Source organism: Ornithorhynchus anatinus, chromosome 3, assembly GCF_004115215.2.
Source record: "Ornithorhynchus anatinus isolate Pmale09 chromosome 3, mOrnAna1.pri.v4, whole genome shotgun sequence".
In the NCBI taxonomy this organism is placed as follows: domain Eukaryota; kingdom Metazoa; phylum Chordata; class Mammalia; order Monotremata; family Ornithorhynchidae; genus Ornithorhynchus; species Ornithorhynchus anatinus.
Window position 1 is genome coordinate 91,665,327 of NC_041730.1, and position 18,299 is coordinate 91,683,625.

An 18,299-nucleotide genomic window follows, 5' to 3' on the forward strand; every position below is an offset into this window, starting at 1 on the left:
CACTTCTTTTTCCCTGCTGAGGTCACCTCTGGGATGAGTTGCTCCTTCTTTCGTCACGGGGGAACGTGCCCAAGGACTTTAGAATCTCACGGGGAGGGAAGGACCCGGCTCCCACCGTGACCGACCGGACCGAGCGGCCCATGTCCAGCCCACCGGTCCAGCTTGAAGGCCCTTACGTGCCCAACGGGGAAACTGCAAAGCGACCGGTGGGCCGAAGTGAGCCGACCTCCCGGCCCTTCCTCCCGCGTCCTGGCTGGCTGTCCTCTCCAGGGGCTCATCGGACGTTTCCCCGGCTCCCAGCCCTTCCTCCCTGCCCTGGTCCCTGCGAAGCTGGGGTTGGGGTGGGGACTGGCGCTGGGCCTGGGAGCCGGGGCAGGGGGCTGGGGCTGGGTTGAGCCGGGACTAGGCCCGGAGCTGGGGCTAGGGGTGGGACCGGGGCTGGGGTTGGGACCGGTACCGGGGTCGGACTGGAGTCGGGACCGGAGCTGGGCCGAGCCGGAGGCTGGGGCCTGGGACCGGGGCCGGGGGTGGGCTGGAGCCGAGGCTGTGACAGGGGCCGGCTCTGGTGCTGGGGATGGGACCGAGGATGGGCCGGGTCTGGTCTGGGCCTGGAGTCGAGCCTGGGACCGGGGGTGGGCTGGAGCCGAGGCTGTGACAGGGGCCGGCTCTGGTGCTGGGGATGGGGGCCGAGGATGGGCTGGGGCTGGGGCTGGGGCTGGGGTTGAGTCTGGGATTGGGTCTGGGGCAGGGACTGGGTCTAGTACTGGGGGTGGGCTGGAGCCGAGGCTGGAGCCCAGGCTGAGGGCAGGGGCCGGTGCTGGGGATGGGGCCGAGGATGGAGCCGAGGCTGGGTCAGGGGCTGGGGATGGGGCTGAGGATGGGGCTGAGGCCGGGACTGGGGGTGGGCTGGAGCTGAGGCTGTGCCAGGGGCCGGGGCCGGGGCCGGGGCTGGGGCTGAGGCTGGGGGGGTGGGCTGGAGCCGGGGCAGGGGCTGGGTCTGAGGATGAGCTGGGTCTGGATCTAGCTGGCCTTTCCAGGACGTTTCCCTGCGCTTGTTGGGGTGGTGGGTTGGGGGGGGGGGGAAGGGGGGGCTCCCCCTCCTGGGGCTGGACCCCGGGCAGCAAGCAGTTAAGTTTGGGCGATCGGGCAGACACGCGGGGCCGGCCGGGGGAGGGAAGGGAGGGAAGGAGGGAGGGGAGGGGCGGGCTGGGGGTGCAGAGCCAGGGGGAGTAGCCCAGGCCAGGCCAGGCCGGAGCGGAAACATCCCGGCGCATTCCTGGGTGGCCGCCGCGCTCAGCTGCTCGCCCGCTCTCCGGCCCGTTGGCCCCTGATTGGAAGCCGCCCGGGCTCCGCGGCCGTCGGGCGGTGGGTGGGTGGGTGGGTGGTTGGGCCGGACCGGGCCGGGCCGGGCCCCGCCGCCGCCGCCGGGCTGTGGGCTATTTAACCGGGGCCCGGGGGGCGGCTCGCCTGCTGGCCGCAGCCCGGGGCAGCCGCCACACGCCAGACCCCCTCTCCCCCGCCCGTGAGTACCCCGGGAAGCAGATGCTGGGGGGCGGGGGGATCCACTCTCGGGGATCTGGGGGAACGATCTTCTCTGCTCTCGGGAGGATCTGGGGGGACGTTGGGGCGCGGGGGGGATCTGCCCTTGGGGGTGTGGGGGAACAGGCTTATCTGCTCTTGGGGGGGGGCGTTGGGGGATCTACTCTTGGGGATCCGGGGGAACAAGGCGTATCTGCTCTTGAGGATTTGGGGGGCTATCGAGGGGCGCGGGGGATTTGCTTCTGGGGGACTTGGGGGGGGGGCGGGCTCATCTGCTCTTGGGAGGATTTCGAGAGGACATTTGGGGGGCGGGGGATTTGCTTTCGAGGGGCTCGGGGGCGGGCTTGTCTACTCTTGGGATGATTGGGGGGGGGGCAGGGGGATCTGTTCTTGGGGGGTTCGGACGGCAGCCTCATCTACTCTTGGGAGGATCTTTGGGGGATCTGTGGGGGGAGCAGGCGGATCTCCTCGGGGGGGGGGGGGGGCGTTATTATCCGTTCTTGGGAGGATCTCGGAGGGGCGGGCGGTTCTGCTCTTGGGAGGCGGGGGGACCTGTTTTGGGGGGCCTCGGGGGCGCAGGAGGATAGGTTCTTCTAGGGATGTGGGGCGCGGCCCAATCTGCTCCTGGGGGGACGTAGTGTGGGGGGGGGGGGGCAGGGGCGTTTACTAGGGGAGCGGCTGGAGTGGAGTGGAGTATCTCCTCTAGGGAGGCGAAAGCGGGGTACCTGCCTGGGGGAAGCGGGCTAACAGCCCGGGGTGGGGGGGATGAGGGAGGGAAGTCGTCTTCCCTCTTGGCAGAGCTCCTGCCTCTGCGCCCGCAGGACAGGCTGGGGGTGCGGGAGAAGCTGAGCCAGGGGGCAGAAGTCTCTCCGGCCCCCCAAGCCCCTCTGCCCACCCCGGGAGAGGCTGGGGCCGGTCCCCGAGGGTCTGGGGGCTCGACGGTTCTCCATCCCCCCCCGGGAAGATGCTCACAGTTCTCCCTCCCCCTACGTTTCCCGGGGCGCATTTCTAAGTCTAAAAGACTAAGCCCCCCTTCTCCTCTGCTCCTCCCCTCCCCACTCGTGTGCATATAGGTACATATTCCGTTTTATTAACGATGCGTATATATCTAGAACTCTATCGATGCGATCGAAGCCTGTTGACTCGTTTTGATGCCCGTCTCCCCCGTTCTAGACTGTGAGCCCGTTTGGGGCAGGGATCGTCCCTGTTGCCGAATTGTACTTTCCAAGCGTTTAGTACAGTGCTCTGCGCACGGTAAGCGCTCAGTCAATACTGAGACTGAATGAATTTCCAGGGGTGCGCTCAGGGCGCAGGCGGAGACCCTCCGTCTTGGCGTCTCCAGCCCCTCCAGGGGTCTGGGGGTGAGCGGGATCTTGTTGGGGGCTGGAAACCACCCACGGGAGGGAGAGGGGACGTGGGGGATTCTAATTCCCCGGGGACACCAGCCCTTGGCTCCGTGGCCCGAGCTCCCTTTCCACCCCTGAACTCAATGCGACCTGGATTTTTGCAGCTGGACACCACCTTCCTCCAGCCTGCTGCGAAGCCATCCCGAGTGGCCAGCTTACAAACCTAGCAATCCGAAGCCGGATTTCCTCCTACCTCCCATCGGAGCTTGAGGGAGGGATGTCTCTATCTGTTGCCGAATTGTGGATTCCAAGCGCTTAGTACGGTGCTCTGCACATAGTAAGCTCTCAATAAATACTATCGAATGCGTGTTTTGAGGGAGGTCCTCACGGAAAACCACGTTAAACTTCGGGGTACCGGAAGCTGCCCACTTCTAGAGAGGTGGCAGGGAGGCCTCGGTGAGGGAGGTGGGAAAGCGGCCCAAATTAGCCAAAGGGAGTTAGAAGAACTATGGTGGAAGACCCTATCTCCTTCCGGTCTGCTTTGAGGCCGTCAGGCTGCATACTTAGAACTTGCCTTCTTTTTCCAGGTCTCTTCTCCTACCCCACGGGCTCCCCTCCTCCCCTTCACGATTAACGCCCCAAAGTTCCTTCTGCTCGACTAACTGTTGTTAAATCAAATAGCCGGTTGCAAAAACACAACACGGAACCTATCCAGGAAAGTATTAAGCCCCCTCGAGGCTTCCGAGACGAGACTAGTGTGCCTCAGCTGAAGCCGTGCAGCGATTGCACTAAGCTTTTTTTTTTTTTTTTTGCAATTTAGCTTGATTATTTCTTCAACACGCTGGCTTTAGCCCGATCTAACCCAAGTGGGCTTAATCCCCCTGTAATGAGGTCTGATGGCCTTTGGAACTGGTAGTTTTGGCTTAGACCTGCTGCTGTACCTTCTGTGTTCTGGGACGTGGAAGAAAATAAACAGGGCCGCATTCTTAATTAACAGAACACGTAAAGTAAATAGACCTATAAACAATGGTAAATGGTTTTCCAAAGAGGCAGGATAAAAGGATTATTGTATAGCCCCGGTAGCCTATTTGTGAATGTGTCTGTTCCAGGCATATCCCTCTTGGGTTTTAAGAAAACACAAGCTGCTTCCAATCTGGGTGGTGGCTAGTTTTCCCTCTCTCTCTAAGAAAGGTGGGCGAGCTGTTTAAAGTCCAGTACCTCCTGGCAGTGAAATCAGGGTTTGGGGAAAGCCGTTCGATTCCCGGTTGCGTGAACTGGTTTCGAGCGATGCCCCTGGATTAGTGGTAGCTGATGTCGGAGATGGCAGGCACTCCCCTATCAAATTTAAGGTCCTGGGGGAGAGGATCTGAACTTGCTTCAAGATGAGTCAGGAAGAAAAGTTCACTTGATTGTGCCTCATGGATCTAATCAAACTATTGTGAAACCACTTAGTGCAATTTAACACACTATCATGACCTCACATGGCTACTAATTCCACAGCATCATTCCAACTCTTTATTAGAGTGACTTTCTGCTGCTCTCTTCTTCTTACGGTCGGCGTTTGCTGCTCGTTCGTATCGGAAGGATAATGGCAACATCTGGACTCACGTTCTTGTTTCACAGTTGGCCAACTGACAATAAATTGGCCATCTATTTGTTTAGACGGTGAGAGCCAGGGGAACTACAGCAGAATGCATTTCCAACAGTACACTTGGGGTAAAGTAGAGCTATAATAGTGCAGTAATACTATAACACTATTGAGAATCAAGCTGAACTGTCACACGCTCTGCCTGCTGCCCAAGTTTTGTAGCCAAAGTTTTTCTATTTACCAAGTGAAGCCTTCCTGGCTACTCTTCTCAATGTCCTAGCTAAAACCTTGAAATACTTAACCATCTGAAGGGGGAGGAGGCAAGACTATTGGGCATCTGGAGCACCCTGGAGTGATTATAATCAACCATTTATATTTATTGAGCACTTACTGTATGCAGAGCCCTGTATTAAACCTTTGGGAGAGTAAAATCTAACAGTTGGTAGACACTTTCCATGCTGGTAACAAGCTCCTCTAAGAACTTCAGAACAAAGGCCCAGCAGCTGATAGTGCTTAACAGCTAATTAACTGCAAAGTTCTGTGTTTGCATCTCTTATTAGGGAGCCCAATGGTTCTTCCTTCCTAACCAGAATGGCAATATGAGACACCTGAGCAACAGGATGGGATGTCTTCTTTTCTCCCGACTGGCAAAAAACATCTTTCCTCAAATGCAGGGTAATCCCTCCGGGCTTCCAATGTCAGCAGGGAGGAGCTTAGTGTGGTGACAGATTATTAGGGGGGAAAAAATCATGGAGCTTTAGCTCAGCCACTTTTAAATGGCTGTAATTTGTCTGTAATTGTATTTCTTTGTGTTGTCTTTTTCTTTGTCTCTCTCCTCTCCTTCCCCTCCCCCGTTCCCCAAAGATTGTGAGCTCCTTGTGGGCAGGGATTGTTACTGTTCACTGTTGTACTGTATTTCCCCAAGTGCTTAGTACAGTGCTCTGCACATAGTAAACACTTAATACGATTGAATGAATGAAAGAAATCTAGCTAGTCCTCTGCTCTCCTGGTAGTTGCCGTCTAGGGCGTAAGCTTCAGTGGTGGCCAGAAGTAGGGATACGTACAGTGTTTGTTTTGGTGATGTACCACTTATCTGCAAATCAGGGTTAAAAATAAGACTTCTGACTGGAAAGTACACACTCAGTTGAGTGAAATGGAATTCCTCACCCCTCCTTCAGGGAAAGACCACCTGTGGAGGGCTATTCACAAAGCATTTCCATCCTAGCTTGTGAAGGCAGTCTGAAGAGATTCATGTCCTAACTATCAACTGGTAGAGGTTATTAGTGCAGAGACCTAGATTTCACCCTTCTGCTATCTTTAAGCTAATCAGTACCTCTTACCTCCATAACTTCTCTTAATGGTTTCTCTACAGCCCATTGAACCCATCATCAGAGTAAGATAAAATCATCTGTGCGGTCTGTTGCCCTCCTTATAGGCTAACAGAGCTTTGCTAGTGCCTATTTGTCAGACTGTAACCGCTAAGGAGATGGAGCTATAGAAGATAGTTCTATATCATAATAATAATGGTATTTGTTAAGTGCTTACTAGGTGCCAAGCACAGTGCTAAGCGCTGGGGGAGATACAACGTAATCAGGGTGTCCCACGTGGGTCTCACCGTCTTAATCCCCATTTTCCAGATGAGGTAACTGAGGCACAGAGAAGTTGAGTGACTGTATCTCCTAGAAAAGTAGGTCAAAGGACAAGGGGGGTGGGCATTAAACTGAGTCCTCAGGTCATGAAGTTAACTCTCCATAATGGAGACATCACAGCAAGATGTCACAAGAGACTTGATCATCTGTGGTGGTATTTAAAGCTGCCATCTCAGAGCATGTGACTAACATTTATCTCTTCATACAATAAGTAGTTTGTCTAGCAGGTTCATTAGGTTATAAATTCCATGTGGGCAGGTAATCTTTTTGTTCTGGTGCACTTTCCTAATCGGTAAGGTAATTGGCACTGAGCTTAACAAGTAACTCCGAGGGCTTATAAGCCAAGGCCAATAAATGGCATATTTCCAGGAGGAAGTCCTCTTGAGCAGGCGGAGGGGAATTCAGAGAGAAAGACCAAGTAAGTGATAAGTGAGGTTGTCTATTGAGATCAAGTTTTTTGAGTTGGAAGGTGTGGAGCAGTAATTACTAGGCTTTTAACTCTCACTGTTTATCGGGGTAGGGGCTAAAAGGGGAGAGAAATATAAATCCTAGTTGTCTAAGGGTCTTTTTGCCCTCTATTTCCTGATGAAATGAACACTGGGGTACAGCATAAAAAGCAATTCCCTCTAGTGGTGATAAGCCAAGGCCCTAGTTCTAATTCAAACCCACCCACCCCCCACCTCCACCCCAACCCTTCTAAGTGAGTCTAAGGTAGGTTTTCATATAGGTAATTTTACGGAAGAAACATTTGACAGTCAAATGGAATCGGATGCCCAGTGGCACTTTTTTAATACATATGGACATGGGATGATTCAATTCCTTAGCAATCTCCATGATGATAGACTTTTTTTTTCCTCCTATTCCGAAAGAGAATATTGATGTGTGGCTAGCAATTTCTAGTATGGTATATTATAGGAGCAGAATTCTGAAGGGAAGAGATGTAATATTTTCTCTCTGCTATGGGATAAACCATAATCAGAATATCAAGCTTAGATTTCTGACTGAGCAGGGCAAGTAAAATTTTGTATTCGCTTTAAGAACAAGAACACCAGTCCCCTCTTGTAGGATTAAGGTTTTTGGGATCTTGGCTATAAAGTTCTGTGAATTCTTGTAGTGTGCTACAGCCATACAAGGTATAGGGAGAATGGGGGTGGTAAACCGTCTTAAATGGGAGAGGAAGGAAAAAGTACAGGTAATTTCCAGATATTGTGCAAATTACTATTCATTCAGTCATATTTATTGAGCGCTTAATGTGTTCAGAGCACTTTACTAAGCACTTTGAAAGTACAATGCAGCCATAGAGAGACAATCCCTGCCCACAGTACAGTCACAGTTTTGGTGGGGACGGGGGGGGGGGGGGTCGGTGAGCACCTGATTAGAGTTCTTACTACATGCCAGACATTGTGCTAAGCTCTGGGTACATACAAAATAATTGGATCAGGCATAGTCCCTGACCCACATGGGGTTCACAGGCAAAGTAGGAGGGTGAATAGGTATTAAATCCCTATTTTATGGAAGAGGAAATTGAGAGCACGGAGCAGTGAAGTGACTTCTCCAAGGTCATTCAGCGGGCATATAGCAGAGCCAGGAGTAGAACCCAGATCCTCTAATTCTCAGGCCCATGCTCTGTCCACTAGGTCACCCATCTCTATGAATGGACACCTCATCCCTAGGCTTGGCCACGCTAGCAGGAACACGTTAGCTTCCTGACACGTTAGACAATTAAGACTGCAACCTGAATTTTCACTTTTTTATCCCATTGGCTCTAAATTTTTTCTTCCTGTAGTTGGACTAGACCAGATGAGAGGTTTGGAGGCTGCTGTTTGGTTAAGCTCACTTGGACCTATTGAGTAGAGTGCAAGTTTATTCGAGGGTAGCGATTGTGTCTACCCACTGTATTCTACTTTCCCCAGCTCTTAGTAAAGTGCTTTGAGCAGAGTAAATGCGCAGACACCATGGGTTCAAAAGTGCTAATGGAACTGCTGATGGAAGCTGGGCATATAGATAGGAGGGGAGGAAACAGAACTCGACTAGGATATCAGGCCTTTATAATAATAATAATAATGTTGGTATTTGTTAAGCGCTTACTACGTGCAGAGCACTGTTCTAAGCGCTGGGGTAGTTACAGGGGAATGAGGTTGTCCTACCTGAGGCTCACAGTCTTCATCCCCATTTTACAGATGAGGGAACTGAAGCACAGAGAAGTGACTTGCCCACGGCCACACAGCTGACAAGTGGCAGCCGGGATTCGAACCCATGACCTCTGACTTCCAAGCCCAGGCTCTTTCCACTGAGCCATGCTGCTTTATGCAGCAAAGTCATCTAACTGCTTTGATTTCGAGGGTTCATTTCAGGGATTATGACTATTATTTTAACCTAGTAGTGTTCTGAGTTATCTGTCTTGGCAATATAGTCTATTCTTCAAGTGTTTTCCCCTTTCCTCAGCCACCTTGGCACCTTTGACTTTCTCGGTGTTTTCAGAGTGGCGGAGTGACTAGAAACAGGCTTGGGAGTCAGAAGGTCATGGGTTCTAAATCCCAACTCCGCCGTTTGCCTGCTATGTGACCTTGGGTAAGTCACTTTGCTTCTCTGTGCCTTAGTTACCTCATCTGTAAAATGGGGATTGGATCTGCGAATCCCATGTGGGTCTATATCCTACCCAATTTGCTTGTATTCATTCAATAGTATTTATTGAGCGCTTACTGTGTGCAGAGCACTGTACTAAGCGCTTGGAATGTACGAATCGGCAACAGATAGAGACAGTCCCTGCCCTATGACGGGCTTACGGTCTAATCGGGGGAGAGGGACAGACAGGAACAATGGCAGTAAATAGAATCGGGGGAAGAACAACTCATTAAACAAAATAAATAGGGTGATGAAGATATATACGGTGGAGTGGACGAGCACAGTGCCGAGGGGGTGGGACGGGAGAGGGGGGAGGAGGAGAGGGAAAGGGGGGAGAAGAGGGTTTAGCTGTGGAGAGGTGAAGGGGGGGTAGAGGGAGCAGAGGGAAAAAGGGGGGAGCTCAGTCTGGGAAGGCCTCTTGGAGGAGGTGAGCTTGTATCTACCCCAGCGCTTAGTCAATGCTTAACAAATACGATATTATTGTTCCGTTGTGGCTTAGTTGTGGTAACCCCATTCGTTATTGGGATTCATCCATTTGCCTTCCTTCTGCTTTCCCACTCCATTGACCCGCTGGAGCATCTCTCTCATCCTGTGAGTTCCCCAAATGCTCCAGTGCCGATGAGCCTTACCTCTGTGAGCAGGGTTGCAAACTCACTTTTTGACCAACACTTCTGTCCAGTGACAGGCCCTAATGATTCCACTGGAGACTCCATTTCTAATTCTCTAAAGGAAGAAGTCTTCTTGACTGGGATTTGCTACCCAGCCCACAGACCTGGACCAAGTACATAAACCTTCTGTCAGCGTGGCTCAGTGGAAAGACCACGGGCTTGGGAGTCAGAGGTCATGGGTTCGAATGCCGGCACTGCCACTTGGCGGCTGTGTGACTGTGGGCAAGTCACTTCACTTCTCTGTGCCTCAGTTACCTCATCTGTAAAATGGGGATTAAGACTGAGCCTCATGTGGGACAACCTGATGACCCTCTATACCCGCGCTTAGAACAGTGCTCTGCACGTAGAAAACGCTTAACAAATACCAAATACCATCCCTTGGGCAAAGGGATACCCAACTTCTCCTTCACTTGAGTAGCTTGATTCTGCCTTGTAGACCACTCAGGGGATGCAAAAACGGTCCAGTGAGGGACATCTGAAGGAATTAGAGGAATATTCAGCTTGGAGAAGAGAAAGCTAAACAGCTGACTAGTACTCAAGGGGCTTTTCTAGTGAAAGCCAAAACTCAGTTTCCCAAGACTTTCAAGAGCCAAAGAAGCAAGTGGGCAACAACTGAGGGCAAGAGGACTTTTGGATTTGAGTTGCTTGATTGTTGCCATTAGGGTTGGAGTGTCTGCTGTGTGCAGAGCACTGCAAAGGGCATTTGGAAACATTCAGTCGTATTAAGCGCTTACTGTGTGCAGAGCACTGTACTAAGAGAAGCAGCGTGGCTCAGTGGAAAGAGCACGGGCCCTGGAATCAGGACTCATGAGTTCGAATCCCAGCTCTGCCACTTGTCGGCTGTGTGACTGTGGGCAAGTCACTTCACTTCTCTGTGCCTCAGTTCCCTCATCTGTAAAATGGGGATTAAGACCGTGAGCTTGTGACTGTGGGCAAGTCACTTCACTTCTCTGTGCCTCAGTTCCCTCATCTGTAAAATGGGGATTAAGACCGTGAGCCCCAGGTGGGACAACCTGATTCCCCTATGTCTACCCCAGCGCTTAGAACAGTGCTCGGCACATAGTAAGCGCTTAACAAATACCAACATTAAGTGCTTGGACAGTACAATTCAGCAATAAAGAGGGACAACCCCTGCCCACATCGGGCTTAGAGGGTAGCAGACACAACCCTAGCTCTTCCTCTGGACTGCAAGCTCCCTGTGGGCATGAAAGTGTCTGTTCTATTATATCGTGCCCTCCCAAGTGTGTAGTACAGCGTTTTGCACACACTAAGTGAGCAATAAATACTGTTGACCGACATTGAGATCTTATAATCTGTCAGAGGAGCCGAATTCTAATACTGGTTCTGTCACTTGTCTGCTGTATAACTTTGGAGAAATGACTTCTGTGCCTCAGTTTCCTCATCTGCAAAATGGGGATTTAAATCCTACTTCCTCCTGTCGTGAGTCCCCCCGCAGGACAGGGACTGTGTCTAAACCGATAACCTTTTATCTACCTCAGCACTCAGACCAGTGCTTAACAAATGCTTAATAATCTGGGATTTGCATAAGGGGATGGACTCCTGAGGAAAGTGATGGAAATTTTCACCTTAGATTTTTTTTTTTTTCCAGGAAAGTCTAGATCCCATCTGTCCTGGAGGTTAGACTTTCCAGCTCTGAGGCTCATGACTATTCATTCATTCAATCAAATATTTATTAAGCACTTAGTGTGTGCAGAGCACTCTGCTAAGCGCTTGGGAGAGTACAATATAATGAAGAAACACACTTTCCCTGCCCACAACAAGAACCACATAACAAACTGCCAGGACACTCTGTTTTAGGTCTGCTGGTCTCTTCCTATGGGGACAAACACATCGATAATAGAAGCCCGTAAAAATAGAGCTCACAGGGTCTCCTAATGCCTGGCACATTAATGTACTTGAATCTTTCAGTACCTTCAATTCCCATTCTCAGCAGATGAATCGGATGCCTTCTAAGTAAACCCAGCCTCCTCAGCTACAGGCTTATCCACTGCTCTGTAAGAGTAGAGCAAAAACATTTCCAAAACAAGCTTTCTCTTTCCTGATCACAAGCTAAGAAAACCAGGAGGCAGATCTAATCCCACTCCAAGTTTGAAACTCTTATGCTCTCCTTCCATCTCCTTCCTGTTGCCTCTATTCTAAATCAATTTAGGATAGTCTGCTAAAATCTCTCCTCATACGAAACCTCCCTCATATCGTCGTCATCCTTCAGAAATAAAATCCTCACCATAAAGGCTGGCAAGGCAAGGTGTTTTTTTCTGATTCGATGACTCTCTTCCCCACCGATTTAGCGTGGCTCAGTAGCAAGAGCCCGGGCTTGGGAGTCAGAGGTCATGGGTTCGACTCCCGGCTCGGCCACTTGTCAGCTGTGTGACTGTGGGCAAGTCACTTCACTTCTCTGTGCCTCGGTTCCCTCACCTGTAAAATGGGGATTAACTGTGAGCCTCACATGGGACGACCTGATTACCCTGTATCTACCCCAGCACTTAGAACAGTGCTGTGCACATAGTAAGCGCTTAACAAATACCAACATTATTATTATTATTAATTTAGGGTATTTGAGTACTTACTGCATGCAGAGGACTGTACTGAGCACTCCAGAGAGTCAATACAGTAGAGTAGGCTAGACGTGATCCCTAACCGTAAGCTTACAGACTAGATGGGGAATCAGACATTAAACTCAGATGTGTAGGTAAGTGCTGTGGAGGTGGTGTGGAAATCAAAATGTTTGAGGGAAGCAAGGAGCACTTGATTCCCTTGAGTATCACCACCACACCTCCCCAGTAAGAAATTCTGCACCTGGGGACACTGGGGAGCTCCGCAGCTTCCACCTTCTCACCTTGAGAAACACAGATTGTGGGATGGAAAGCAGTTGCTCTGGGGATGAGTAGAGCTGTCTCACTTCTGGTTGTGTTGGCTGAAATTCTCGTGAACGATGATAGGCTCAACTCTAAAACCCAGGGAATCCTCAGCATTAGTAAAAAGAAACAAGATCATGCAAACACTCTCTTTTTTTTTTTTTTTTCCATTTGGCTGATCCTAAACAGTTAAGACTGTTCACATAAAACTGAATTGGGAAACCGACAGTTGACAGTAAAACTAAACAGCAGCTGAATTTATTTTTTTTTCAACTCGCTTTGTTTGGTCTGTGAGATTAGAACAGGTACATCTAATTGCATTTTCAATGCAATGACTCCTTTTCGAATGAAAATTTCAATTCTAAATCTTTGGCTTAAGGGTCATGTTAAGGTGGTGATCATTTTGATAAGACTAGGGATGGGTTAACAGGTTAATTCGTCTCTCTCCCTGGTCCTTGAAGGAAAAGTCAGCTCCGCTGTCATAATCCCAGTGCAGAACCAACAATTCAGCTGTTAGCGGGAGCAGTGGTAGAAGCAGCTTGACTTAATGGAAAAAGCACAGGTTTGGCAGTCAAAGGTCATGGGTTCTAATCCCTACTCAGCCACTTGTCAGCTGTGTCACTTCTCGGTGCCTCAGTTACCTCTTCTGTAAAGTGGGGAGTCAAGATTGTGAGCCCCACGTGGGACAACCTGATAACCTTGTATCTACCCCAGCACTTAGAGCAGTGCTTGGCACGTAGTAAGCGCTTAACAAATACCGTCCTCATCATCATTTAACGTGCCAACCCCTTGCCCACATTCTGCCTCTAGCCTGGAATGCCCTCCCTCCTCAAATCCAACAATTACTCCCCAACTCCTGCCCTGCCCACCACCACCTTCAAAGCCTTATTGAGTGGACATCTCCTCCAAGATGCCTTGCCTGACTAAGCCCTCCTTTCCTCTTCTGCCACTCCCTTCTGCATTGCCCTGATTTCCTCACTTTATTTCATCCCCTCTCCCAGCCCTACAGCGCTTATGTACGTTATCTGTCATTTATTTATATCAGTGTCTCTCCCCCCTCTAGACTGTAAGGTCACTGTGGGCAGGGAATGTCCGTTGTTATTAATTATACTCTCCCAAGCACTTAGTACACTGCTCTGCATACGGGAAGTGTCCAATTAATATGAATGAATGAATCCTTGGCCTAGTGGAGTCCATCTGGGTGGCCTCTGACATGGCATTCAACCTCGGTTTCGCTCACTGTAAAATGGGGCAATATGCCCCAGGGATGTCCTGAGAAGAAAATGAGACCAGGGAAGCCTTTGTGGATTACATGGGAGGAGGATCAAGGTGACAATATGCACCCCCATCGACTTGCTTAGCTAAGGAATTGTGTTCTTTCAAGTATTGTCAGAAGTGCTTCAAAGCCCCCAGATCTTGCCCATCCATACAGTTTTGCATCCCATCATCCACTAATCTGTAATCCAAGGGTACCCCTGGCCGGCCTTGGGCCTGGCTTGAATAGTCACTGTGAGTGGCGAAGCCAGATGCCTCAGTCTGTGTCCACTTTAAATGCACATTAAAGCTCTTTCCTGTTTTGTTTCTAACTCCTTAAGCCCCATAGACTCAAAGCGGTGTGGCCTAGTGGATAGAGGACAGACCTGGGTTCTACTCCCGGTTCTGCCACATATCTGCTTTGTGACCTTAGGCAGGTCACTTCACTGTGCCTCAGTTGCCTGATCTGTAAAATGGGGATTAAGATTGTGAGTCCTATGTGGGACAGGAACAAGGTCCAACTTGATTAGCTTGTAGCAACCCCAACATTTAGTAAAGGGCCTGGCACATAGTAAGCGATTAACAGATAGAAGCAGCGGAAGTGTGACCTAATAGATGGAGTGTAGGCCTGGGAGTCAGAAGGATCTGGGTTCTGATTCCAGCTCCTCTGCTTGTCTGCCGTGTGACCTTGGGGAAGTCATTTCACTTCTCTGGGCCTCAGTTACCTCATCTGTAAAACAAATTAAGACTGAGAGCTGTTGTGGGCTGGGAATGTGCTTGTGTTTGTATTGTACTCTCCCAAATGCTTAGTACAGTGCTTTGCACATAGCAAGTACTCAATAAATATGACTGACTGACTGACATGTGGGATAGGAACCGGATCCAACTTGATTATCTTGCATCTACCCCAGTTCTTACAGTGCCTAATCCATAGTAAACGCTTAACATACCATAAGATATAAGAAATCATAAAGTGTTGCGTCCTTGTTTGGTAAGGAACTGAAAAGTAACAATTTAAATCTACTCCCTCTAGGCCAGGGGCAATAAGGTCCTAGATGACTTTGAGCAGTCCTTTTCCTACTCTCCTCACCTGAAAACAGGTGGGCAGGGGGTGGGGACACTCAAATTCTTCTTGGCAATGCTGAGTTGACTCACTCTATCATTCTATAAACACGAGGGCTCTTGTCTACAAAAGGGAAGTTAGGAATCTTTGATATGCTGGTCGTCTTGTTTCAAAGGAAACCAAGGGTCTTCTGTAGCTAATAGTGTCTCAAATAGTCATAGTATTAAGCAGACTAGTGCTAGTTACAGTAGAAACTGTGTAATTGCAAATGCCTTCCGTGGTATAAACGGAGACAGAGATCTGCTCGAAAGCCATGACCTGGAGCAGAGGAGAGGATAGCGGACATCAAGTCAGGTTTATTGTTTGGCCGCTTTCCTTTAGCGGAAAGAGCACGGACCTGGGAGTCAGAAGGACCTAGGCTGTAATAGCAGCTCAACCATATGTCTGTTAGGTGACCTTTGACAAGTGACTTAACTTCCCTGTACCTGTTATCTCATCTGTAAAATGGGGATTAAGACTGTGAGCCCTATGTGGGACGGGCCCGTATCCATCCCGATATGCCTGCAGATCGGCTTAATACGGTGCCAGGTACAGAATCAGTGCTTAACAAATAGTATTATTATTATTATTGTTATTAGATATTGCTCTGCATACTAGCACTCGGTGGTATTTGAGTGTATACTATGTGCAGAGAACTGTACTAAGCATTCTTTTTCGTGGCATTTAAGCTTACTGGGTGTCTGACACATCTCCTCCAAGAGGCTTTCCGTAAGCCCTCTCTTCCTGTTCTTCAATTTCCTTCTGCATTGCCCTGACTTGACCCCTTTATTCATGGCCCTCGCCTCAGCCTCACAGCACTTTTATACAAATCTGTAAACCTATCTAGATGTCTAAACATATTTGAGCATGGATAGTCTCTCTCTAAGGCTGAATTGTACTTTCCAAATGTTTTAGTACAGTGCTCTGCACTCAGTAAGTGCCCAATAAATCCGAGCGATAGAATGAATGTAAGATTTGTATTAATGTCTGTCTCCCCCTCTAGACTGTAAGCTTGTTGTGGGCAGGGAATGTGTCTATCGTTATACTGTACTCTCCCAAGCAGTTAGTACAGTAATTAGAGAAGCAGTGTGGCTCAGTGGAATGAGCCTGGGCTTCGGAGTCAGAGGTCATGGGTTCGACTCCCGGCTCTGCCACTCGTCAGCTGTGTGACTGTGGGCGAGTAACTTCTTCTCTGTGCCTCAGTTACCTCATCTGTAAAATTGGGATGAAGACTGAGCCTCACATGGGACAACCTGATTACCCTGTATCTATCCCAGTGCTTAGAACAGTGCTCTGCACATAGTAAGCGCTTAACAAATACAGTGCTCTGCACAGAGTACCACTCAATAAATATGATTGACTTTTAAGCTCTGGGGTAGGTATAAGTTGAGTCAGACATAGGCCCTGTCCAACATGGGGCTCACATTCCAAGTTGGAGGGAGAACAGAATGGTGGGAGAATCCCCGTTTTACAATTTAAGAAACAGGACAGAGAAGGTAAGTTACTTGCCTAAGGTCACAAGCAAGCGAATGGCAGAACAGGGATTAGAACCTAGGACCTCTGACACCCAGGCCTTTGCTCTTTACACTAGGCCATGATGCTTTTCCACTTGGGAAAGTATAATTAAATATAGTTGGTGGACACGTTCCCTGCCTACAACCAGTTTGCAATCTAGAGAGGGAGGTAAACATTAAGATGAATAAAATTCCCAAGGAGTCAGAATAGCAAACAGTTTAACTGCATCTCAAAATTGTGTTTATGTGGAAAGAGCAGTAACTGATTCAGCAGCGATCCTGATGTCATCACAGAGCTTCTTGAATGGAAAACCAGGAATGACAGAGAAAATGTCTTGGGGAAAACTTCAGCTTGGCTAGTGTCTTCAGTTGTAATTATTGAGTGTTGACTGTGTGCAGAGCACTGAACTAAGCACTTGGGAGAGTAGAACAGAGCAGAGGTGGTAAACACATTCCCTGCCCACAATGAGGGTGCAAACCACCGCTGAGCAGTTCTCCGGGAGTATTTGCTCTCTAGAAGAATGTTGTTTATAACAAACAATATCGAGCAGTTTATATCTGCTCAAGGCCTGGGGGGGGTGGAAGTAAGAGGGGGCAGGGATGAGCTGTTGGTGAAATTCTCCAGATGGTCCTCTTTGCAACTCCCTCTTTTTCATCTACCAATAAAATACCTCCTCTAAACAAATCCCTCTTCAAAAATGCACTTGACTTTTGTGAAGTCTATCCTATCTTTAGCTCTTCATCCCATAAACAAATTCATCTACCTCAACCTTGGCCTTATAAAAGTAGTCACATTTCTTTCTGAAGGAGGCTTCCCCAACCTGATTAAGAGCCCCTACATCCTCTCTTTTTGATCAAGGCTTTGTCTTTGCAGTCCTTTACGTGTTCCAGCCCACTTTACCCTCAAGCGTGAATTTCTCCTAGCCTGTATCTTGCAAGGATACAAGGGTATCTATTCCCCATTTTACAGATGAGGAAACCGAGGCACAGAGAATTTACCTGGCTTGCCCGAGGTCACACAGCAGATAATGGCGGTGTAGGAACTAGAACCCAGGTCCTTTGACTCCCAAGCCCGTGCTCTTTCCGCTAAGCCACGCTGCTTCTCTATGACTCTAGAAGTTATGACCTTGGACAAGTCACTTAACTTCTCTGCCTCGGTTATCTCGCCTGTAAAATGGGGATTAAAACTGTGAGTCCCACGTGGGACGTGATGTGTATCCAACCTAATTAGCTTGTATCTATCCCAGCTCTTAGTACAGTGCCTGGCACATAATAAGCAAAAAACGAAAGGAACTGAAACAATCAAACACCTAAGAGCCAGGCTTCTGTGCTCAGTAGTATGAAATAAAATATTACTCAGTGGCAGCTGGAACACACTTGACCAATCTTAAATCTTTGATTTAAACTGGAGAAGAATTGCCCACTCTTTCAATCTCTGTAGCTTTAAGCTAAAGTTAGTTACGTCAGTGACGCTACCCTAAACTGCCTCAAATTCTATCCCACCTCATAAATATGCTAGCTGAAATAGAACAGCAATTCCAGTATGTCCGGTTCTCTTGGGCACAGAGGAATTTCGTGACACAGTGTTTCTCCGAAGCACTTAGTACTCTGCACATAGTAAATGCTTAATAAATATGACCGAGGTGAGGGTCAAGGATGAATATGACCTGCCAAGAGGATGTGAGCTTGAGGAGTCTTCATAACAATAATAATAATTGTGGTGTTGAATTCTCATGTGCCAGGCGCTGTACTAAGCACCCTGGTGGTTAAAGGCAAATTGGGTTGGACACAGTCCCTGTCTCATGTGGGGAACACAGTCTGTCCCCACTTTATAGATGAAGAACCATTAGAAAGGTTGAGGATTATGGCATAGGACAGGATGTTCTGGAGAAAGGATATCCTTTGAATCGCTATGAATCCCCCCTTTCCCTCTGCTCCTCCCCCCTCCTTTCCCCTCCCCTCAGCACTGTACTCGTCCGCTCACCTGTATATATCTTCATTACCCTATTTATTTTGTTAATGAGATGTACATCACCTTGATTCTATTTATCTGCTATTGTTTTAATGAGATGTTCATCCCCTTGATCCTATTTATTGCTATTGTTCCTGTCTGTCCGTCTCCCCCGATTAGACTGTGA

General features: G+C 49.1%; 1 protein-coding gene across 4 annotated transcripts in view; it reads left to right on the top strand.

The window, feature by feature from the left end:
• Positions 1 to 1,423: 1,423 nt before the first annotated feature.
• The window catches only part of DAB2 (DAB adaptor protein 2), a 77,772-nt gene continuing 60,896 nt past the window's right edge, over positions 1,424 to 18,299 (top strand). For 2 of the 4 annotated variants that reach the window (XM_029060191.2, XM_029060192.2), the window contains exon 1: positions 1,424 to 1,522. The gene's annotated coding sequence lies outside the window, so the exon portion shown is untranslated. The remainder of the gene's footprint in view (positions 1,523 to 18,299) is intronic. The other 2 variants (XM_029060193.2, XM_029060194.2) reach the window with 1 other exon arrangement.